The sequence below is a fragment of the Dendrobates tinctorius genome, unplaced genomic scaffold (assembly GCF_039654945.1).
Source record: "Dendrobates tinctorius isolate UK_male_01 unplaced genomic scaffold, ASM3965494v1 ptg000486l, whole genome shotgun sequence".
NCBI lineage: Eukaryota > Metazoa > Chordata > Amphibia > Anura > Dendrobatidae > Dendrobates > Dendrobates tinctorius.
This window is the reverse complement of record NW_027362147.1, coordinates 858,259-883,522: the sequence shown is the minus strand read 5'-3', so window position 1 is coordinate 883,522 and position 25,264 is coordinate 858,259.

Genomic DNA, 25,264 nt, shown 5'->3' with positions numbered 1-25,264 from the left:
AGGGCCCGGTAAGCGACGGCCATTTGCCTCGGTCGTTACCCGGTTCTCTACATGCTAATGCCATCAGGCAAGTCGAGGTCTGGGTAGGAAACGTGGCTATACCACGTGTGTTACCGGGATCTCGATACTATCCTTTGGATGGAACGTGGGGGGGAGCTTGCGGTTCTGGGTCTGTTTCTCTTGAACCACAAGTCACAGCAACCCAGTTTTGGTGTCTTTTTCGCAGAGGAGACTCTCAGCAGTCCACCCTGGGAGCGAGTAATGTCTGGCGCATGTAGACAGATGATGATTTTAGCCGGGGGGAGCACGCTATGACCCCCTGATTGCCAATTCCTCTGTGTTCAGGGGCCCCATTGAGGTAGCCCCTTTTAGGTAGCAGTCTGAAGAACGTGTGTGCAAAATTTGGGGTTGCTGGCACCTTCCCCTCGGGAGTTGTGGGGTCTGAGGCCCCAGAAAGCTGATCCAGGCAGATCATTCTTTAGGAGGGCTGGTTCTTTTTGAGCTTTCGGGGTCCCCTGATCGGCTTCTGGGCATGCTAGCGGGGCGCACGAGGTGGCGTTGGAAAGCTTAGGACCTGCTCTGGGCTTGATAACAGGTCCTGGGGCCGTGAAGTACTCCCCTGGAATTTTTTTACCCTTTATAGCATGTAGACAGATGATGATTTTAGCCGGGGGGGAGCACGCTATGACCCCCTGATTGCCAATTCCTCTGTGTTCAGGGGCCCCATTGAGGTAGCCCCTTTTAGGTAGCAGTCTGAAGAACGTGTGTGCAAAATTTGGGGTTGCTGGCACCTTCCCCTCTGGAGTTGTGGGGTCTGAGGCCCCAGAAAGCTGATCCAGACAGATCATTCTTTAGGAGGGCTGGTTCTTTTTGAGCTTTCGGGGTCCCCTGATCGGCTTCTGGGCATGCTAGCGGGGCGCACGAGGTGGCGTTGGAAAGCTTAGGACCTGCTCTGGGCTTGATAACAGGTCCTGGGGCCGTGAAGTACTCCCCTGGAATTTTTTTACCCTTTATAGCATGTAGACAGATGATGATTTTAGCCGGGGGGAGCACGCTATGACCCCCTGATTGCCAATTTCTCTGTGTTCAGGGGCCCCATTGAGGTAGCCCCTTTTAGGTAGCAGTCTGAAGAACGTGTGTGCAAAATTTGGGGTTGCTGGCACCTTCCCCTCGGGAGTTGTGGGGTCTGAGGCCCCAGAAAGCTGATCCAGGCAGATCATACTTTAGGAGGGCTGGTTCTTTTTGCGCTTTCGGGGTCCCCTCATCGGCTTCTGCGCATGCAAGCGGGGCGCACGAGGTGACGTTGGAAAGCTTAGGACCTGCTCTGGGCTTGATAACAGGTCCTGGGGCCGTGAAGTACTCCCCTGGAATTTTTTTACCCTTTATAGCACGTAGACAGATGATGATTTTAGCCGGGGGGAGCACGCTATGACCCCCTGATTGCCAATTTCTCTGTGTTCAGGGGCCCCATTGAGGTAGCCCCTTTTAGGTAGCAGTCTGAAGAACGTGTGTGAAAAATTTGGGGTTGCTGGCACCTTCCCCTCGGGAGTTGTGGGGTCTGAGGCCCCAGAAAGCTGATCCAGGCAGATCATACTTTAGGAGGGCTGGTTCTTTTTGCGCTTTCGGGGTTCCCTGATCGGCTTCTGGGCATGCTAGCGGGGCGCACGAGGTGGCGTTGGAAAGCTTAGGACCTGCTCTGGGCTTGATAACAGGTCCTGGGGCCGTGAAGTACTCCCCTGGAATTTTTTTACCCTTTATAGCATGTAGACAGATGATGATTTTAGCCGGTGGGAGCACGCTATGACCCCCTGATTGCCAATTCCTCTGTGTTCAGGGGCCACATTGAGGTGCCCCCTTTTAGGTAGCAGTCTGAAGAACGTGTGTGCAAAATTTGGGGTTGCTGGCACCTTCCCCTCGGGAGTTGTGGGGTCTGAGGCCCCAGAAAGCTGATCCAGGCAGATCATTCTTTAGGAGGGCTGGTTCTTTTTGAGCTTTCGGGGTCCCCTGATCGGCTTCTGGGCATGCTAGCGGGGCGCACGAGGTGGCGTTGGAAAGCTTAGGACCTACTCTGGGCTTGATAACAGGTCCTGGGGCCGTGAAGTACTCCCCTGGAATATTTTTACCCTTTATAGCATGTAGACAGATGATGATTTTAGCCAGGGGGAGCACGCTATGACCCCCTGATTGCCAATTTATCTGTGTTCAGGGGCCCCATTGAGGTACCCCATTTTAGGTAGCAGTCTGAAGAACGTGTGTGCAAAATTTGGGGTTGCTGGCACCATCCCCTCGGGAGTTGTGGGGTCTGAGGCCCCAGAGGGCTGATCCAGGCAGATCATTCTTTATGAGGGCTGGTTCTTTTTGCGCTTTCGGGGTCCCCTGATCGGCTTCTGGGCATGCTAGCGGGGCGCACGAGGTGGCGTTGGAAAGCTTAGGACCTGCTCTGGGCTTGATAACAGGTCCTGGGGCCGTGAAGTACTCCCCTGGAATTTTTTTACCCTTTATAGCATGTAGACAGATGATGATTTTAGCCGGGGGGAGCACGCTATGACCCCCTGATTGCCAATTTGTCTGTGTTCAGGGGCCCCATTGAGGTACCCAATTTTAGGTAGCAGTCTGAAGAACGTGTGTGCAAAATTTGGGGTTGCTGGCACCTTCCCCTCGGGAGTTGTGGGGTCTGAGGCCCCAGAAGGCTGATCCAGGCAGATCATACTTTAGGAGGGCTGGTTCTTTTTGCGCTTTCGGGGTCCCCTGATCGGCTTCTAGAATTTCACCCAGAAAACAATGGCGTGTTTTTTTTCCACGTTGCGTTAGTGGTTTTCGATTTAATGTGGCGTTTTACTTTTGTTTTAGGCAAAATGAATGATATTCTCCACTAACAAAGTGCCAGCGAGAAGAGGGGGCCCTGAAATGTGTTTGTGTGTGTGTGTGGGGGGGGGGGTGCGCCCGTGCCCTCACCCTCCGAAAAATCTCCCCTTCCATGCCAATTGGCACGTCGAGGGCCCGGTAAGCGACGGCCATTTGCCACGGTCGTTACCCGGTTCTCGACATGCCAATGCCATCAGGTATCTGGTCACACACGGTATCTGGTCACAGGAGCAGGACCCAAGACAGAGAAGCTGCGTCCCTCTAGACCTACCATGTGTGCGGCGTCGCTGCTGCGAACGCCAAGAAGGGCTGCAACTGCAGCACAGCGTAGGACACTGCCGCTCGACGACAAAGCCAGATAGCAAGCGCAATGTCAGAAGCTAGCATAGCGGTGCGGTGTGCACAGTAGCTTAAGGCTTGCCACTGACTGGCGCAGACTGCTAAACTAATACCCTATCACCATGCGTAATATCAGAGGGAAGGGGTTTCAAATGAGTCAGTCACCAGAATCATACATCCATCACCATTCACACATAGCAAGTATAGCCTATACTAGCGCATGGCGGAACAGCCATGTGTTCCATGAGCATGCCCAGTAAGAGGACAGAAGGACTTAGCCTCAGGAGAGATTTGCTGCAAGGCAATCTCCTCTGCAGTGGAAATATAGGAGGAGAGTGCAGAATGTGAGGATCTGTATCCCTGCTGAGTAAACGCAGAAATCCGACTCCTAACATTACCCCCCTCCTAGGGCACCCCCTCCCTGAGCCTTACGATCCACCTACTTGTGCCCGTAAGAGGTATAAGGCCTCAGACTCGTCCGCAGGCAAGTCTGATGTCCCGGTAGATGACAGAGAGGCCCGGGACATGTGGAAGGCCTCAGGGGTGGCAAGATCGCCAGGTCTGAAAAGGGGCCCGTGGGAGACAGCGGGAGCGGAAGTTACAGTGGAACGCAGTGGAACGCCACCGTGTGGCAGGCGTCTCCGATCTTCGCTTAAGGAAGCTATTCCGAGCACAAAAGGCGCAGGCCCGAATATATTTTTTAACATCCTGAGCCCTGTGCGGCCACCAGTAAGACCCTGCCAGGAGTTTTGTGGTCTGCATATAGCCACAGTGACCACCTCTCCAGGATGAGTGTGCCCAGGCAAGAACCTTTGGCCGAAGGTGGGGAGGAACAAGGGCCTTACCCGGCGGTACAGAATTTGGCCTTTGCGGGGCACTGTTGTTTTGAGACACCGCGTGTTGACAAATAAGACCACGACTGGAGTCTTGTGCCAGACACGCCTGGAGAACGGTGCGAGACACCTCCATGGGCTCTGGGGGTGGAACCTCTGGCTCGGGTAGTTCCAGAGGCTCAAAAAAATTGGGAGCCGGAGTAACCTTCCGTTTGGATTGAGCACGCTCCATACCGCGCTCCAAAAAACAGAGGTCAATGCGGGTGGAAATGGCAATCAGTTCTTCCAAACTGGCAGGAACGTCTCTAGTGGAAAGAGCATCTTTAATGTGCTCCACCAAACCTCTCCAAAACACAGAGATGAGGGCTTTATCGGACCACTCCAACTCGGAAGCAAGTGTCCGAAAACGGACGGCATACTGACTAACCGAGAGAGCACCCTGAGTCAAAGCAAGAAGCTGAAGAGAGGTATCGTGCGTGACCTGTGGACCGAGGAAGACCTGCTTAATAGCTGTTAGAAAGTGAGCAGCGGTCCGGACTTCTGGGTCACCACGCTTCCATAGTGGCGTAGCCCACACCAACGCTTTGCCCGACAGCAGGGAAACAATAAACCACACCTTGGCCCGTTGCGTAGGGAATCGCGCAGCCAGTAATTCCAGCTGAATGGAGCACTGGCTGATGAAACCCCTACAGGAGGCGCCATCGCCATAAAATTTATCAGGCAACGGGAGGCGGGTAACTGTCAGCGCGGGGGAGGACGTGGACATACGGGAAACTGCGTCTGTGATTGCCTTTACAGCAGCTTCGGTGGATTGTGCAGCTGAGAGAGCCCCCTCAAGAGTGGCCAGCCGGCCCTCAAGCTGCCGAATACACTGTAAGAGTTGCTGCTGTTCTGCCATCACTAGCCAGACCCTGGCGCTAGTATAATGTTAGGAACGGTGGAACACACTAAATAAAAATAAATAATAAAGTGCGTTCGCTGCTCAGGGTCCACCGCGCAGTAGGTGTAACAACCTGAGTGATGACAGAGGAGCAATATGGCGGTATGATACACATGGGTTCAACGTCACCCGAAGTGCGCAGAGCAGGCTCTGTTCACACACAGAGGTGCCGCAACAAAAACATACAAAACACTGAACCTGTTATTGACACAGGCTTCAGATAGCATACAAAATGCTGAACCTGTTAGTGACACAGGCTTCAGGTAAATGCACACTCGGTATCTGGTCACAGGAGCAGGACCCAAGACAGAGAAGCTGCGTCCCTCTAGACCTACCGTGTTTGTGGCATCGCTGCTGCGAACGCGAAGAAGGGCTGCAACTGCAGCGCGACGTAGGACACTGCTGCTCGACGACAAAGCCAGATAGCAAGCACGATATCGGACGCTAGCATAGCGGTGCGGTGTGCACAGTGGCTTAAGGCTTGCCTCTGATTGGCGCTGACTGCTAAACTAATACCATATCACCATGCGTAATATCAGAGGGAAGGAGTTTCAAATGAGTCAGTCACCAGAATCATACATCCATCACCATTCACACATAGCAAGTATAGCCTATACTAGCGCATGGCAGAACAGCCATGTGGGTCGCCCTCCCAGGGCTGTTGGGTACTCGGTACCAGGCTGGTCTCTCAGAGGGGAATGTCACAGCAGCGGTGAACCGGTTCGTGGCCCTGGTCACCCATGTAAAAGGGATGAAGTGATGGAATAAAGTTTATGAGTGAATGATTTGTGACGCCACTTGTGGTGTTCGGCAATGAAGGTGTTAAGCCGACGCTGCAGACAGATCCTTTGGGACAGATGGTGGGGTGCAGCAAAGATGGGGTGGCCCTCTACAGTCAGGGCTGTAGTGCCATGCCAGAGCAGATGAAGAGGGTAGGTGTTGAGGAAGAGGGTGTAGTGTTTGGCACAGAGATGTAGCAGTGCTGGAGAGTTTGCAGGAAGAAGGCAAGGACACAACAGGGTGCAGTTTCTTTACCTTTACTTTGCTTGGCAAATGCAGTCCAGGGTCCAGATTACAGATGGCACAGGAGCTGGCTAGCCTGGAAGCAACTTAGGAATCTCTCTAGGCAGATGGGTTGTGTAGTCTCCTTCCTAGCGCTTAGTTTTAGGTACTTGCAGTACTGTGTTACACTGAAGTTCCACTTGCTTATTCTCTTTAGAACTCCCTCGTATGACAGACAGCTGTAGCCTTTCTCTTCTGCCTCACACGTCGCTGTTGTGCCTCCGAGTCTTATGTGGAATAGAGCATTTACAGCTTCCTATTCCTCCGGTTTCTGTTGCAGGACCATCAGTGTCCATACAGCCTTGGATACCGGACTCCATATAATGCGCTATAACTGGGAATGAGCCTGAACTCTCTGCTTAATCCCCCAGCTCTTCTCCTCATGTCCACACACATTGCCCTCCTCATACAAACTCCTAATTTCCCCTTCCTGGACCTCAGAGAGCAGCTCTTCCCCCAGTTTTGGGTTCAGAGCTCCCTCTGCTGGGCTGGAATGAGAACTGTGTTGTGTGTTGTGATTAACTGTCAGAGTGATCCTTTATTGCTTCCAAGCACGACATCACACTCCCTAGGAGGAAGGTAATGCCACTGTGGCGACCATACTCCTGGGGATGCCACATTCCCCCCTAGTGCAAGTCAGTACTCCTGGACTGAAGGGAAAACATGTAAACATATAAACAATTATAGATATAACAAGATTTTTAAAAAAATGAAAAATTACAAAAACCAAAGCTGAAAAATAGTCCTAATGATGATTAGTCCATGCGTCAATGTCCATGGTGCAATTCCTGAGCAAGATGGTGAACTATTTACAAGTAGAGTTCTGACCACACATAGTCCTGTGGTCCAATCGTCCATCAAAACAAAATAAGATCTTCAAAAAGTTTCTTGCAGAGTCTCTGTAGGCACATAAACTTCAACAGTTGCATATTTACATTTTAACAATTACAAAACTTATCTATTTGCGGAACCTTAAGGGTGGAATACCTTGGGTACTACGGACAGACCTACATAGCACTGGTGTTGTTGGGGAACTTACTGGATGCCTTGTGTTAACTACTGGTGTAGTGTGTGCTGTACTGGCTACAATACTGGTGCTTCTGCGTAGCACAGGAATACTAGATTTCCTAGGACCACTTCTACACACTGTGGGCATGACAAATTCACCACTGGCAGGGTGAGAATTCTCTTGTTCCACTGCTGGTGTAGCATCCACTGCTTGTACATGCTGGTTTTCAGGGTGGTCATGAGTAACTTCTTGCACTACCAGTTGGGGAAAGGTCAAAACTGGCACCAGTATGGCATTATTTGCTCTAGTCCAATTTGCAGGGAATTCTCCAAGTACAGTGCTGACCTTTTTTTCTTCCTCTATGGGCTGAAGGTTGTTTTGTTCTTCCATTCTGTCCTTTAGTTGGTCAGGGCACAGTTTCAGATGATCCCTCGATACTGCTGATGAGGTTTCTCCTCCATCCTTACTGATAAGGCACACTTTAGTGTTGTCGAAGTTTGATGGTAAGACGGTGTAGGGTTCAGCTTCCCATTGGTCATCCAATTTATGCATCCTTCTTTCCCTCTTTAAGACTTGTTCTCCTGGTGACAAGGGAACTGCAGGTGCATGTTGATTGTAGTTCTTTTCTGTTTTTGTCTCGCCTGAGCTACTCTTTTCTACACACTCTTGTACTCTACGGTACTGTTCTGCCGCTCCGTATCCCAGTCAGCATCTGGTGATGTTACCTCAGGTATCAGGACTCCCATATCCAAATCAATAGGCAGCTTGCCAGGCCTCGCTCTCATTAGGTAGGCTGGAGTGCAGTTGGTGGAATTCACAGAAATGTGATTGTAGAGGTCGACCAGATCTGGCAACTTCTCTGGCCACAGATTCCTCTCCTCCAAAGGCAAGGTCTTCAGTAGATCGATCACCACCTGATTCATCTTTTCACACATGCCATTGGTCTGTGGATGGTATAGTGTTGTCCTGATCTTCTTGCAACCGTACAAATTACAGAATTCCTGGAACACTTCTGCCTCAAAGGCTGGACCTTGATCTGTAAGCACTCCCTCGGGATATCAGTGTGGTCGACAAAAGTGCTGTTGGAATGCTCTGGCTGCTGTCCTGGCTGTTTGATCCTTGACAGGTACGACTACCAGGAATCTCGAGTAGTGGTCAACGATGGTAAGAGCATAAATGTAGCCTGAACGGCTTGGAACCAGCTTCACATGGTCCAGGGCGACCAACTCGAGTGGCTGTTTAGTTATTATTGGCTGCAAAGGAGCTCGCTGGCTGTTACGGTCCTTCCTGCGCAGGTTGCATTGTCCACACTCCCGGCACCAATTTTCAATGGCTTTCCTCATACCAGCCCAGTAGAATCTCTCCCGGAGCAAGGCCTTAAACTTCTTCCATCCGAAGTGTCCAGCTCCATTGTGGTATGCTTCCAAGACTATTGATGCCTCCCTCTTTGGGACTACCACTTGCCAGACCAACTCATGAGTGCGGGCGTTGATACTCCTCCAGTACAGCTTCCCTTCATAGATGAACAGCCTGCCTCTTTCCTTCCACAACTGCTGCGTTTCTTCAGGAGCATCTGGACCTGGGCGTGAGTCAGCTTGTGACAGTAGCTCCTTTACAAGGTGGACTGCGGGGTCGCTATCCTGCTTCTCTGCACAGTCCAGATGAGGCAATGGATTTAGGGTGGCCTCTTTCATGATAGACCCTCTGTTTCTCAATCCTTGGGCACATTGGGCCTCAATTGGCAGGTGGAAGGCAGGTAACTCTATTTCTTCGAGTGCCTCAGGGTCTTCTCCTGCATCTGGCAGATTGGGCATTCTGGACAGCGCATCAGCATTGGCATTCTTGTGCCCCGCTTGGTACTTGATGGTAAATTCATAGTTAGACAGCCGGGCCATCCATCGCTGCTCCAGTGCATCTAGCTTGGCAGTTTCCAAGTGAGTCAATGGGTTGTTGTCCGTGAAGATGGTAAACTTGGCTGAAGCTAGGTAATGCTTGAATCGTTCAGTCACAACCCAGACTATGGCGAGGAACTCCAGTTTGAAGGAACTGTAGTTGTCAGGGTTCCTTTCAGAGGGACAAAGCTTCCTGCTGGCGTAGGAGATCAATCTTTCTTTGCCATTCTGTACTTGTGACAGTACTGCTCCCAGTCCCACGTTGCTGGCATCAGTATACAGAACAAATGGTTGGTCATAATCTGGGTAGGCCAGAACTTCATCTCCTGTGACAGCCATCTTCAGTCGAGTGAAAGACCTCTCCAGTTCCTCATTCCATTCAAATGTAGGACTCTTCTTCCTGGCCTTCTTGGGCTGGCCCACCAGAAGATTTTGCATAGGCGTGGCTATTTCAGTGAAGCCTTTGATGAACCTTCGGTAGTAGCCTACCAACCCGAGGAATTGACGTACTTCATGGAGGTTGCTGGGCTTCTGCCAGTACCGGATGACTGTGACTTTGTCAGGATCTGGTGCCACACCTTCTGCACTCACTACATGACCGAGGTACTGTACCTTGGGCTTCAGGAGGTGGTATTTGGAAGGCTTCACTTTCAGACCAAAGTTGGACAAGGCTTCAAACACCTCAGCCAGGTGCTTCAGATGGTCTTCATAAGTCTTGGAGAAAACAATGACATCATCAAGGTATAACAGAACTGTCTCGAAGTTTTTGTGTCCAAGACAGCATTCCATTAGCCGTTGAAATGTCCCTGGGGCAGTGCAGAGCCCGAACGGCATGTAGTTGAACTCGCAGAGACCCATTGGTGTAGTAAACGCTGTTTTCTCCTTGTCTGCCTCTGCCACGGGAACCTGCCAATACCCACTAGTGAGATCTATGGTGGAAAAATAGTTAGCAGTTTTAAGTGCAGCTAATGACTCCTCAATTCTGGGTAATGGGTAGGCATCCTTATGTGTAATGCTGTTAATTTTTCAGTAATCAACACACATTCTCATGGTACCATCTTTCTTTTTCACAAAGACTATTGGGGCTGCCCAGGGGCTACAACTGTCTCTGAGCACCCCAGCCTCCTTCGTTTCCCGCAACATACTTTTGGCACATTGATATTGTGTTAGGGGTATAGGCCGGTACCTTTCTTTAATGGGTGGATGATCTCCAGTGGGGATATGATGTTGAACCCGTTTTGCCTGCCTAAAATCTAGTGGGTGTTTACTGAATACCCGCTCATACTCCTGAGTCACTCGGTAAACCCCACACTTTTGGTATGAAGGGATGGAGTCAGTTCCCACATGCAGCTGCTGACACCACTCCTCTAGCTGCTTTACAGAGCCATTGTCCTCCACCTGGTCGGATGAGACCAAGGGCTGGTCGGATGAGACCAAGGGCTCTGCTGCCTGTATTGCATTGTTACAGACAGTAAGCAGCTTAGCAACTGGCATACCGAGGTATTGTGGCCTCCTCCTCCCCACAATTCAAGAGGCGTACAGGTACTCTCCCTTTGCGGACATCAACTACACCTCTGCCTGTCAGGACAGTGGGCCGGCTATCAAAGTACACTGGCTCTACCAATGCTTGGTAATCTTTTCCTCTGAGGCCTATGGCTGCCCGACACCAAATTAACATTTCACATCTGGGGGGTATCGCAATGGCGAAAGAATCACTCACTCTGACGCTGCCAATTTCTCTGCCAGAGAGTTCTACCTGCTGTCTTTGCATCAGGGCCTTGATCTCCTTCTGCAGGACTCGTTGTTCACTGGAACCAGCAGTCTCAGCCACCTGTTGCAACAAAACAATAACCTCGGCAAGACAATTTTCAATCACATTAGTACCTAAGGTCCTCATTAGGTTACATTCTCGTCGATCAATGTCTACAACTATCAGACCTTGAGATTTTAACTCTACTCACCCCACTTTAATGGTAATCTCTTTACATCCTACTTGCGGCAAAGACTTACCGGGCAGCATGGTGGCTCAGTGGTTAGCGCTGCAGCCTTGCAGCGCTGGGGTCCTGGGTTCGAATCCCACCAAGGACAACATCTGCAACGAGTTTGTATGTTCTCCCCGTGTTTGTGTGGGTTTCCTCCGGGTACTCCGGTTTCCTCCCACACTTCCAAAGACATACTGATAGGGAATTTAGATTGTGAGCCCCCATCGAGGACAGTGATGAAAATGTGTGCAAACTGTAAAGCGCTGCGGAATATGTTAGCGCTATATAAAAATAAAGATTATTATTTATTATTACCATTGCTGGCAACTACTGTCAGTTCATCACTTGGGTCGCGAGTAAGTTCAGAGTCAGCCCAATATCGCTTGTAAAGGATATATGGCATAGTTGTCACCTGAGAGCCAGTGTCCAGCAAAGCCTTCATGGGGATGCCGTCAATCACCACTGGGAGGACCGGTCGCCCTCCGACATACTTGGCTCGCCAGTTCTTTGGGCCTTGTGGTCCGACTCCTGGGGGTTGGCCCTCTGCCCCAGGGTAGCAGAATCTTGCGATGTGGTCTGCCTTGTAGCAGCGACGACAGTTGGGATATCCGTCCAGGTCATAGCGATCATTGTCTCTCCCTCGGCGTGGTGGGATCCTCTTCTTCCGTAGCCACGGGACATCCTCTGGACTGGAGGCCAGCTGGATCTTCTCCTTGGATGACGCCTGCAGGGACTGCACAGTTTTGACAAATGCAGCCATACTTTTGGTCAGCTCCTGGACCTGAAGACGCAGTTCGGCAGATGGGTCTTTGTCCACAGTCTGTGCATCAGCCTCCACAGGGCTGGGAGGTAAAGATGCAGCTTCTTGGTGGTATGTGATCGCTGGGCACCTAGGGGGCACTGGACGGCTGACAATTGGTTCATGCAGCACCCGGATAGCCTTTTCCTTGAAGTCTGCAAAGTCTAGGTCAGGGTTTTGTAGGGCTATAATGCGCAGCTGTGCTCTGTGGGTACTGGATAGGAGGCCCTCAATAAATTGCTCCTTTAGCAGTCTGTCTCCATCTTTCACACTGTCTGGATCAATCTGCTTGATGGCTCGCAGTGCCTCCTGCAGGTTAAGGGCATAGTCCCGTATACTGTCCTGCGCTCTCTGCTTACACCCAAAGAATCTCATCTTTATTTCAGCTGCAGGGCGGGTGTCAAAGGTGCTTCTTAGCTTAGCAAGGATCTTTTTAACAGTCTCTTTATCAGTGTCCTGCCAGGCTTTTACTTCCCTTTGCGCTGCACCAGTCAGCTGCCCAATAAGGATGTTCAATTTCTGGCTTTCATACAAACTGCACAGTCTCTCTTTAAATTCAATCAGGGTATGTGACTCCCCTGAGTACTGCGGTAGCCAGGCTGCTCCCGGTATATACGGCATGGACAGCGGCATTATGGGGACCTCTGCAGTGGGCGCTGATTCTTGTGGCGCTGTGGAGGCAGCGCTGGCTGCTGGATGCAGCGGCGCTATGGGAGTCGCAGCTGCGCTGGGCCCTGCAGCTTGTGGCACTGTGGGGTTTGCAGTGGCGTCCGCCGCTGCGTCTGCTCTCGCTTCAGACATTCTCTTCCCCCCTAGTTAATGTTTGCCAAGCCCTGAGTTTCGCTGGCTTACTGGCTGCCATTCTGCAGGCTGGAGGATCAGGGGACGCCGGGACTGCAGGCCTCGGCTTCTCACTTCTCGCGCGCTGGCCTCTTCCCGCGCCGCACTTCACTGTTTTGCGCTTTTCTGCTGGCTCCGCCCACGATGGCCCGCCCCTTTTGCTTCCTGTGCACGCCAAGCAGCGGGGTAATGGCGGCAATTGCACAAATAGTCTATGGCACAAAACACAGTCTCTGGCACACAGGACCCGGGGACACCGGGCTCCATAAATCCTGTTCATGATGCCAAAATGGGTCGCCCTCCCAGGGCTGTGGGGTACTCGGTACCGGGCCGGTCTCTCAGAGGGGAATGTCACAGCAGCGGTGACCTGGTCCAAGGCCCTGGGCACCCATGTAAAAGGGATGAAGTGATGGAATAAAGTTTATGAGTGAATGATTTGTGACGCCACCTGTGGTGTTCGGCAATGAAGGTGTTAAGCTGACGCTGCAGACAGATCCTTTGGGACAGATGGTGGGGTGCAGCAATGATGGGGTGGCCCTTCACAGGCAGTGCTGTAGTCCCAGGGCAGAGTAGATGAAGAGGGTAGATGTTGAGGAAGAGGGTGTAGTGTTTGGTACAGAGATGTAGCAGTGCTGGAGAGTTTGAAGGAAGAAATCAAGGACACAACAGGGTGCAGTTTCTTTACCTTTACTTTGCTTGGCAAATGCAGTCCAGAGTCCAGATTACAGATGGCACAGGAGCTGGCTAGCCTGGAAGCAACTTAGGAATCTCTCTAGGCAGATGGGTTGTGTAGTCTCCTTCCTAGCGCTTAGTTTTAAGGTACTTGCAGTACTGTGTTACACTGAAGTTCCACTTGCTTATTTCTCTTTAGAACTCCCTCGTATGGCAGACAGCTGTAGCCTTTCTCTTCTGGCTCACACATCGCTGTTGTGCCTCTGAGTCTTATGTGCGAATGGAGCATTTACAGCTTCCTATTCCTCCGATTTCTGTTGCAGGACCACCAGTGTCCGTACAGCCTTGGATACCGGGCTCCAAATCATGCACTACAGCTGGGAATGAGCCTGAACTCTCTGCTCAATCCCCCAGCTCTTCTCCTCACGTCCACACACGTTGCTCTCCTCACACGAACTCCTAATTTCCCCTTCCTGGCCCTCAGAGAGCAGCTCTTCCCCCAGTTTTGGGTTCAGAGCTCCCTCTGCTGGCCTGGAATGAGAACTGTGTTGTGTGTTGTGATTAACTGCAAGAGAGATCCCTAGGAGGAAGGTAATGCCACTGTGGCGACCATACTCCTGGGGGCGCCACACATGCGCGCCTTTTATAGCAAGCGGGACCTTCTGCACGCTTCCAGATCTCTGAGATGGACCAATGAGAACTGGAGCGGGACCTGAGCACATGACTCCCGCTCTCCAATAGGAGATCATCCCATGAGCATGCCCAGTAAGAGGACAGAAGGACAGCCTCAGGAGAGATTTGCTGCAAGGCAATCTCCTCTGCAATCTCTTCTGCAGTGGAAAAACAGGAGAGTGCAGAATGTGAGGATTTGGATCTCTGCTGAGTAAACACAGAAATCCGACTCCTAACACATGCGATACCGCGCTCCAACTGTTGGCCTTGACACAGGGTTCATTCCTGGTCAATAAGTATGCCATTTGGTTTCGGACACTGGCTTCCGAGCTGGAATGGTCAGACAATACCCCAATTTTTTGGAGGGGTTTGGCTGACCACGTTAAGGATGCTGTGGCCACTCGGGAGGTTCCCGGCACTCTGCAGGAGCTCATTACCAGCTCCAACCATATTAATCTCCGCTTCTTCGAGCGAGGGTTGGAGCGCTCCCAGTCCAGACAGAGGTTTAGGTTGGCTCCAACTTTCTCCAAACCTCTGGAGTCTCCCGATCGAGCGTTCGAGTTGTCGGCAGTTAGGGAGGTGCCTCACACGGGCTCTAAGTTCTGCCCAGATCGAACCTCCATAGCCCACGCTCACTGCCGACAGTCTGGTCACCTTGCCAATAGGTGCCCACAGCGTTCAGAGATGTCCGCGTCTAGTGGCAACAGCAAGAGGGTTACGAGACACCACACTGTTTTCCTCCAAGCTAACCTTTAAGGGGGTGTTGGAGTTCGGCTCCTCTCCTCTGGCGGTGGAGGTTTGCGTAGATTCTGGAGCACGCAGTCCCATTGGTTATGCTACCTCAGCTGGTCACCATCAGGGTGGTGAACGTTTCGACATTACCCTCGCAAATTACCCATCAATTACTCCATTAAAACTCTCACTGCCTCTGTCCTGTCACGAGACAGTGTCGCTCCTTATTATCGCCGAGGGCATTAACCAGGTCCTCCTAGAAGTTCCCTGGTTGCGCTGCCACTCTCCCCATATAGAGTGGTCCTTGGGGAGAATACTGGGTTGGAGCAAGTCCTGTGAGGATAGGTGTGTGAAGGACCGCGTTCAGATAGCCTCCACCGATGTCCTCATGGATCTCTCCGCACTCCCAAGTCACTACCAGCAATGCGCGGACATGTTCTTGAAAAAGTCCGCTGAGACTCTTCCGCCCCATCGCCCCTACGACTGTCCTATAGACCTCTTGCCAGGCGCAGAACCCCTCGAGGTCGCGTATATCCTCTGTCCCTTCTGGAGATGGAGGCCATGTCCCAGTACATCAGTGAGAACCTGGCAAGGGGGTTTATTAGGAAGTCGGTGTCACCAGCGGGGGTGGGATTCTTCTTCGTACAGAAGAGTGGAGAGCTGCGCCCGTGCGTTGATTACAGAGGTCTCAATGCCATAACCGTCAAAAACAAATATCCTCTTCCCCTGATCTCTGAGTTGTTCGACAGGTTGCGTGGGGCCCGGGTCTTCACTAAGCTAGACCTACGAGGGGCTTACAACCTGATCCGCATACGCGAAGGGGACGAGCAGAAGACAGCCTTTAATACCAGGGATGGCCATTATGAGTATCTGGTCATGCCCTTCAGCCTCTGTAACGCCCCAGCTGTCTTCCAGGACTTCGTAAATGATGTCTTTTGCGATATGCTCTCCACCTCGGTGGTGCTCTATCTGGATGACATCCTCATCTTCTCTCCAGATTTGGCTTCTCACCGGAGAGACGTCTGAAAGGTCTTCGACCGCTTGCGGGCGAATTCTCTCTTCGCCAAGTTGGAGAAGTGTCAGTTTGAGCAGGAGTCTTTACCTTTCCTGGGCTATATCATCTCGGCCCAGGGGTTGGCTATGGATCCTGCCAAATTGCAGGCGGTAATGTAATGGCAGGAACCCCATTCCCTTAAAGCGGTGCAGCGCTTTTTGAGGTTCGTTAATTACTACCGTCAGTTCATTCCCCACTTCTCCACACTGGTAGCTCCTTTGGTCACCCTCACCAAAAAGGGAGCCAATCCCAAGGTTTGGTCAGAACAGGTCTCCGCGGGCTTCTCGTCTTTTAAGACCCATTTTGCTGGCGCTCCTATCCTCCACCGTCCCGATGTGGATAAACCCTTTATCCTAGAGGTGGATGCCTCGTCTGTCGGTGCAGGAGCAGTCCTTTTCAAGGTCGGAAGCATCTCTGCTTCTTCTCAAAGACCTTCTCACCGGCGGAGAGAAACTACTCCATTGGGGACAGGGAGCTGCTGGCAATGAAGTTGGCCTTTTCCGAGTGGAGACATCTCCTGGTCTATTTACAAACAGCCCAGCGCTTGAACTCTCGACAAGCTAGGTGGTCGCTCTTCTTCTCCCGCTTCCATTTTACCTTGCACTATCTGTCCGGTGAGAAGAACGTCCTGGCTGATGCTCTCTCTCTCGCTCGGTAGTGTCAGTGGAGGAGGCTGAGCTTCGGCTAATCGTCCCCTCTGAGAGTCTGAGGACCGTGGCTCGGGTTGCCCTCGAGTCAGTGCCACCGGGCAAGACCTTTGTTCCTCCCCGCCTGCAGCCAGAGATTCTCGCGTGGGCAAACACGTCCAGGGTGGGTGGTCACTTTGGTGATAAGCGGACCACGGAACTTCTGGCAAGGACTTATTGGTGGCCGCATATGGCTCGGGACATGAGCGAATACATTCAGGCATGAGTCTTTTGTGCTCGGAACAGGTCCTCTAGGCAGAGGCTGGCTGGGTTATTGTTACCCTTTGCCGGTGGCAGACAGACCCTGGGAGATGGTTGGCATGGATTTTGTGGTCGGCCTCCCCAAATCCAGTGGCAGCACGGTCATCTGGGTGGTCACCGATCATTTTTCTAAAATGGTGCATCTGGTGCCACTCGTGCGGCTGCCTTCTGCCCGTGGTCTCACTGCGCTGTTCATAAAGCACGTATTTCGTTTGCACGGTATGCCGGACAAGATAGTTAGTGACCGAGGTCCCCAATTTGCGTCTCAGTTTCGGAGGGAGCTCTGCAGTCTACTCAGTATTGAGCTAAATTTGTCCTCCGCTTATCATCCCAAGATGAACGGGTTGGTTGAGAAAGCTAACCAAACTCTGGTCACATACCTGCGACATTTTGTCTCGGCCAGGCAGGATGACTGGGCATCCTTACTACGGTGGGCAGAATTTGCCCTGAATAATGCAGTGGCTGATTCCACTGGTCAGACTCCATTCCTCAATCAACTCCGCCATGCTGGAGGACTGGCCGCAAAAAATTCACAGAAAGGCGGACCCATGATACAGGAAGAATCTGATTCGTATATACAAGTGTATGGCCAGGTAGAAACAGGACAGGGCACAGCAACCAGAGCAGGACAGCTGCCGTGTCAATTTGTAATAAATGCAGTGGGACATTGATATGACCCTATCAATATTCCTAGGTCCCAACAATTGCTTACTGAGGCTGTCCAGAACGCAATCCTGTATGCCTCCTCTCTCCCCCCGATACGATGCCTCAACGTACAGTGGCTATACCATTAATCTCTGCCGGTATTTTTCAATATCCCAGGAAGGATGCTGCCATGGTCATAGTATCAGCAATAGAACGGTGCATACAGGGAAACCCCATAAAATTGGAGGAGGTCCGATTTGTCCTCTGCAGCCGCCTAACGGCCCATCAGGCAATACAATCTCTAACTGTAACAGAGCCTCCTGCCCCGCTCCCACAGCAGATGCCTCTTGTGCCCGTACTGCCGCTACCTCCTCCCTCCGAGTTGTCAGTAATATATGAATTTAAAGAAGAAAATGTGGAAACGACTCCTGACAGGTCAAAGTATACTCCCTTCACCCCATCACAAATAGACACTCTTTGCAATCAATTACCCGTTCCAGAGACTTCCCCCATGGCTTTCTACAGGCAAATGGCATCAAATCGAGAGATTTATTCTACTCCCCGAAGAGATCTATTGCACATACTTCGAGTAAAAGCTGGGGAGGGGTATTTTCCAATTATTGAGGGTGGCATAATGTATAATGTGGATCTGGATGGGGGAACCTATGAGAATGGTGTTGATTTCTGCAATGCTTTAAAGGTCTGGGCACAAGATAGATTGGCGGACCAAGCTACCTCTCTCACAGATGTCACACAGGACAAGGGGGAGACTGCCGAGAAGTTCTATGGGCGTCTTATGGTAGTATTTAGAGATCTGGGATTCTCACTGTATAATAAAGCCCATACACATCTTTTTGTGGCAGCTTTGATGTCCGGCCTTAAACCCGAATTGCAAGAGGCGATAATGTCAGTTAGACCTGATGTTGAGAATTCCACTCCGGATGATGCTTTGAAAGTAGTAAAAAGTTTTCAGAAGAATTTAACCCATTCTGCAGCGGCAGGGAAACAAAAATAAGCCTGCAGCTGCAGCTGCAGCAGCTCCAGTTCCTCCAATAACAGCAGCCCCCACCATTGCGCCCAGCGCGGCTGCGAGTACACAGCTGGTTCCTTATCACTGGAGCACACAGCAAACTCTGGCCCCCCCTCAGACTTCAGCTCCCTACTCCAATATCTCTGCTAATCCTATGAATAGGAACCTTCCTCCCCAGATCCGCTGTGCCAATTCTCGTCTACAATGCTGGCGCTGCAGCCGACTCGGTCACTTTCAGAGGGACTGTCACACTCCCGCTGATAGATGCTACCCTCAAGTTCTCTCTTCCAATCGTAATCTAAATACTGGGAACCCTAGAGGATACCCCGGTTACGGACAGCCCCAAAATCCTGATAATTGTCCATACTGAAGGGTTGGCCAACCAGGGTCTTCCATCACAATGTCCTCCACCAAACCTGGGGCATGCTCATCCGTCACGCTCCCTGTAGGGGACACCCTTGTTAAGTTCATGGTAGACACTAGGGCAGTCAATTCTATAATCAAATCATCAGATGTACCTACGGATATCCCTATTCAATTCTCAGATCAAGAGCTTGTTTTAATTGGAGTAGATGGCAGACCCAATAAACATACTCTTACAAAATCCATCCCTGTGGGACCCAAGGTTACTGCTCAGTTCGTGATCTCTCTCACATGTCCAGTAAATTTACTGGGGGTAGATTTATTATCACAGTTCCGCTCCAGAATACAATTCCAAGATGATGGTCAGATGGTTCTTAGGTTACATAACCCCTATGCAGATGAAGACAGTGAGGAAATCTGTATTTTGCATGCCCTTCCCACAGTTACGATGGCCCTGATAGGCCCAGATCCACCCCCAATATTGCCTGAGGATCAACGACTCACCCCATACCTCTCAGAGGTACCATCTAAACTTTGGTCAAAAGGTCCAAATGATATAGGGAAAATGCCCGTAGAACCAGTAAAAGTATTTCTCAAACCTGGTGCCCCTTTTCCCAAAGTCCATCAATGTCCTTTGAAACATGATCAGGAGCGGGGCCTTCAGGAGCAAATACAAACATTACTTGATAACGGTGCTCTGGTACCCTGTTTTTCTCCATGTAATACGCCCTTGTTTCCCGTTAAGAAAAAGACCCCACCTGGCCAGCCCCCTGTGTACCGGCTGGTGCAAGATCTGCGGGCAGTTAATGCAGCTACTATTCTGGAAACTCCAGTGGTGCCTAATCCACATACTCTAGCAGGATGCTGCTTGGTTTACAGTCATTGACCTTGCCAATGCCTTCTTTAGCATTCCGTTAAACCCAGATTGCTAGTTTCTGTTTGCATTCAGTTTTCAGGGACGACAGTTAACATGGACAGTTATGCCACAATGGGCCCAAAACAGTCCCAACCAGTTTGCAAAAAACATGAGCGAGTGTCTCTTGCCCTGGCAGTTAGGTCACCCTCAAGTTACGCTGCTTCAGTATGTGGATGATCTTTTGTTGTGTGCACGGACGGAGCAGGAAGCCATTGCTGCCACTGTTAGCCTCCTCAAGCATCTGGCAGCACTGAACTGTCGGGTTTCAGCCTCGAAACTTCAGTTCTGCCTTGGTCAAGTGATATTCTTGGGTCACTGTCTCCTTCAGGGTGTCAGACACCGCACAGAAGAAAGAAAAATAGCTGTCAGCTTCCTTCCTTTCCCAAAAGATGAAATTGAACTCCAACGCTTTCTTGGACTGTGCACTTATTGTCGTCAGTGGATACCGGATGCATCCCACATAATGCACCCCCTTTACAATGCCTTGAAAGACGGCATAATGAACTACAAGGAAAGATCACCGGTTTGCATGGAAAGCCTTCATCATGCCTTCTCTGAGTTGAAGCGGCTTATTGCTTCCGCCCCTGCCTTGGGTATCCCGGACTATACTCGACCGTTCCATTTGTATGTGTCTGAGAATGAAGGACACGCAGCAGGGGTACTTACACAATCACATGGCAGCAGGCAACGACCAGTGGGCTATTATTCGGCCCGCCTCGACCCAGTGGCCAGAGCATCACCAAGATATGCTGACGAGTTTGATCGATTCCACACGGGATACGCTGTTACCACAGAGGACACTGTAGTGCACGCAGCTGCACTCCCGCCTTCACAGTCAGCACAAGAAGCAGACCTCCAGGCTCTGTCTACTGCATGTACTTTGGCCAAGAACAGACGGGCTAATATATATACGGACTCACAGTATGCATTTGGTATTGCTCGCGATTTTGGGGCTTTATAGGCCAATCGAGGGTTTATTACTACTGCCGGAACCCCAGTTAAAAATGCTGCTGAAGCTGTTAAAAACCTCATGGACTCGATTAAATTACCTACTCAGGTGGCTATTATCAAAGTTAAGGCGCACGGTCCTAGGAACAGTCCACAGACTGTTGGCAACGCATTTGCAGATATGCAAGCAAAAGCCGACGCTCTTTTACCCGTTGAACCAACAATACCAACTATGGTGACCACACGCTCTCAGCGTAAACAGTTACAAGAAGCATTGACCCTACGAGAACCTGATGATCTACAACAGACTGAAGTTTTCTGGTGGACCCTGCGAGACCGCTTAATGACGATGCAGAGAATGTCTCCAAAGGAAGAGGTGAAGCAATGGAAGGCTGATGGGGCACGAATAGATAATGGTCTCTGGAAAAAGGACCAACTTGTGTGTCTCCCTAAGCGGATGTACCCTGCTATTGCCACATGGGCACATGGACCTACACATCGAGGAAAGAATCAGGCCCTCACACTGGTGCGAAAATTCTACTGGGCCCTGGGAATTTCCACAGTTTTGACAGCGCTCAACCGTGCCTGTAATATCTGTCAAACTTGTAATCCCGGTCAACTTCAACGTGTACCCCCGAAGCATCTTGCTAAGCCCGACTATCCTTTCCAAAGGCTCCAGGTGGACCATATCACGTTACCTAAGTCTGGAAGGTATGAATACTGTTTGGTTGTTGTTGACATGTTCTCCAGTTGGCCGTAAGCATTCCCTGTTACCAACATGACTGCAAAAACCACAGCAAAGAAACCGGTGATGGAAGTCATATGCAGATATGGGGTTCCAGAAGTTGTTGAAAGTGACCAAGGCCCAGCCTTTTCTTCTCATGTGTACCAAGAAGTTCTGACAATGCTTGGATCCACTGTAGCCCTCCATACTCCGTACCACCCACAATCCAGTGGGAAAGTTGAGAGGTTGAATGGCACACTGAAGGGACAATTGACCAAAATGATACAGGAGACTACGGCTCCATGGCCAGAGCTCCTACCCATTGTACTATACCATATTCGTACTACCCCTATTGCAAAACATGGCCTGTCCCCATATGAGATATTGTTTGGTACTAGGCCCCCAGTTGCAAATTTCCAACCTCAGCAGTTATCAGAAGAGACTGACCGTGCTGTTCAATATGTTATTCAGCTTAGTAAAAATCTTGCTAACACCCATGCTCTAGTTTCTTCTTCTCTTCCAGATTCAGCAGAAACCGACACCTGTCATAACCTGCAGCCTGGTGATTTGTTAGTCGTGAAAAGACATGTCAGGAAGCATGGACTAGAACCCTTGTATGACGGTCCATATCAAGTCCTCCTCATCACCCCTACATCAGTGAAACTAGAAGGAAGACTGACTTGGATTCACGCATCGCACTGCAAGCTGGTTAAACAAGCCAATAGCAAATAAGGGGGCATAATGTTCTGGTCTTTCGCATTTTCGATATTATTATTGGTAACCGCATGGGACAGCCTAAATTCCCCAATGTCCTTGAATAAGTTTATACAACATCATGAAAAATTACTGAGAGATTTGTTGGGCAATTCCCAGTCTCTGGCAGACTGTTGGATCTGCATGTATTCACCAATGTCAGCCACGAGCATCCCCTTTTTGGCTATCCCTGTTCCACCTGAGGAGTTATTTGCTTGGACTAACTGTTGTGACACACTCGCTAATAATGCCACAGATAATGCTAAATTATGGAATTTAACTGTTGGTATACCTATTGTGGGATGGGTAGGATACCCCTGGTGACAAGGTAACCTTTCAGGAAGCAATACCCAACTTCAATATTTGGCCTACAAAGGAGGGGCTTGGGTCCCTAAGAATAAGACTAGTCTAACAAATCTAGGGCAAATTCCAACATATGGTTTACAAGTCAGCTTCAATGTAACTTCACACTCTACTGATGCCTTCAAACCAATGTTGCTAGAAAGAAGGTTGCATAATACGTCATGGAAATTTTCTAATTTGTTTCCCCAGGGTTCTAACGAAACCTGTGCCAGTATTCCTGGCAATATATCTTGTAATGAGTCCTCTGAATATATACTAGGAACCTCCACTTGTGGAAATCCCGATGTAGGCTATTGTAGTCCTTTAGGACAATCTCCAGCTTGGTGTATGCTTCAGAATGTATCTGCATTCATAGACTTAGTTCATAGATTGGTGCTGCAACATTAAGCCCTATGGGATTTACCTGATGATATGTTCTAGGTATGTGGAGACAATGCTTATTAATGGTTGCCAGTAGGGGTATGAGGAACTTGTTCTCTGGGTCGCTTGACCCTGGCCACCTTTGTTATTCCAAACAAACAGTTGGATACACAGGCTATACCCAAACATACATTATACAAAAGAGCTGCAGACAATTCACTCTGCCCTTCAGGGAGACCACATATAGTGCAGATGAGTGTGGCCAATAAAATTGTCAGTTCCATTTTCATTTACCCTATGATTACACAAATGCGAGATAAATTGGTTAGGGCCACAGACTATCTAGATGATCAAATTTGGAATATACTGGACATACTTAATACTACTGTTGCTGTCCAAAATCAAATTATTATAGTCACTAATCAACTTACTATAGTGCTGGACTACTTAACAGCAGCACAAGGTGGTATGTGTCAGGTCATTGGACCCGCTTGCTGTCATTATATAGATCCTAACAGTACTATGAAGTTAAAGTTAAAGTTAGAAGACATTCGAAGACGCAGAGATCATTACAATAAAGACAATGATCGTACTAAGGACAGTTGGTGGTCAGACACCTTCTCCTTTCTCAATCCAGCCAATTGGTTTAAGGGAATTGGGGGCTGGATAGCTGGGATCTTACAAAGCTTGTTACACATTGCTGCCTGTATCCTTTTTGTATATGTGATACTAAAACTTGTTTTTTGGTGTACTTCTGTATGTATTAGGAAATTCTGCACCAAGACAGCTAATGACGATACCAAAGGTGTCGTTGTCCCTGCTCTTCTCTGCACCGATCACAAAAGGCTACTTGATGAAGATGTTGAAGCCAAGCACATGGCTACCTACAAAAGATCTCCACCACCGTCATCAAAAATTGTTATTCGTGAATTGCAGCATACAGGGGCATGGGTGCGCCGCGACAGCCATGACTGGTAACACGGCATCAGTCATGTGAAGACCAGTACCCCTCAAGCTGTTAGCTTGGGATAGCACCTCTGATGCTGCATATGTGTTAAAAAAAATGTATCTAGGGGGATTGTGAAGGGTTAAAACAAAAGTCAAAGCTGAAGTTTCGTTTTATCCATTCTCTGAAGGTTTTATTTCTCCATTTTTTTTGCTGTAAGATAATTTTTTGTAATTGGCATGGGCTGTCATGAAACCTGACTGTTCCTATCAGGTGCAAGATAAGGGAACCGGGGGTGTACTACTCTGAAGAATATGCCACTATACTACTTTCAATGATGGACATATATGTAGTTTCCGGTTTTCTTGCAATATTATTGGCTTATAAAGTGAAATGATGTTATTGGTATTTGAGAACTTTGCATAATTAAGCAAAATATTATAAAAGAAGTGACTACAATAAACGGGTTACCGATCTCTTTGGATCGTCCCACACAGAGACACGTCTCCGTTTGGTCAATTGAGTTGCTAGCAACACTCTGTGGAATAATTTGGACATCACTGGCTCAACTATGAAGGGTTAATTTAACTCTCTCCCTATCAACCTGTGATCCAGTGTCCACGAGGGTGGTGAAGGGGATACCATCCACTACCACGCTCCCAGAAGAGTCAAATCGGTCTGTTCTCCTGCCGGTGCAATTCAGTTGCCACTGATGTTGCGGCATCCTCTTCGGCAATCGCCATGGGAGATCAACCGGGCTTGATGCTAGCTGGATCCTCTCTGTGGGGGGACAAGTTTGCAGAGTCTGAACAGTTTTACATAGAACAGACATATTTTTAGTCAGTTCCTGTACTTGCAGTCGTAAATCTACAATAGAATCTTCAGCTGGAGTCTGCACATGCCGAACTGCAGGCACCTTGGGTGAGGATACTGCCCCCTGGAGGTACGTAACTGCTGGATCTTTAACTGGCTCAGTGCAGACATAAGTAGAAAGTCTTAAGATATGTATGGATCTGTCTTTAAACTGAACAAAGGGTTCTGTAATGACATCAAGCGCAGTTGTGCCTTACTGGAATCAGACAAAAGACCTTCAATGAACTGTTCTTTCAGCATTTTGTTCTCATCTCTTACACTGTCTGGATCACTTTGTTTAATGGCCTGCAGCGACTCCTGCAGGTTTAAGGCATAGTCTCCAACAGTGTCCTGTGGTTTCTGTCTGCAGCTGAAAAATCGCATCTTTATTTCTGAAGCAGTACGGGTGTCAAAAGTATCCTTTAATTTAGCAAAAATGTCTTTTACAGTCTTTTTATCAGTAGCTGGCCAAGATTTAACTTCTCTCTGAGCAACGCCACTGAGCTGACTTGTAAGTATACTGACTTTCTGCTCCTCTGACATAGGATAAATTTCACACATGCTGCGCAGCTTCCCCTTGAAGTCACTTAAGGTGTGCAATTCTCCATTGTACTGTGGCAGCCATGTCGCACCCAATAAAAAAGGCATGGTGAGAGGCAATATGGGAGCTGCAGCTGCTGCACCCTGGGTGTCACTGGGATTAGACATCTTCCCCCCTAGTTAACC